The following is a 303-nucleotide window of genomic DNA, read 5'->3' on the forward strand; positions in this document are numbered from 1 at the left end:
TTTGAGTGAATTAGGTTGAGTTAACCTAAGTCTCATTTCGATCTTCGGATCCTTATGAGTCCGGCAGTCTGCATGCCTTTGAGTGAGTTAGGTTGAGATAACCTAAGTCTCATTTCGATCTTCGGATCCTTATGAGTCCGGCAGTCTGTTTGCATTTGAGTGAGTTAAGTTGAGATAACCTAAGTCTCATTTCGATCTTCGGATCGTTATGAGTCCGGCAGTCTGTGTGCATTTGAGTGAGTTAGGTTGAGATAACCTAAGTCTCATTTCGATCTTCGGATCCTTATGAGTCCGGCAGTCTGC

The sequence above is a fragment of the Ipomoea triloba genome, chromosome 16 (genome assembly GCF_003576645.1).
Source record: "Ipomoea triloba cultivar NCNSP0323 chromosome 16, ASM357664v1".
NCBI classification, from domain to species: domain Eukaryota; kingdom Viridiplantae; phylum Streptophyta; class Magnoliopsida; order Solanales; family Convolvulaceae; genus Ipomoea; species Ipomoea triloba.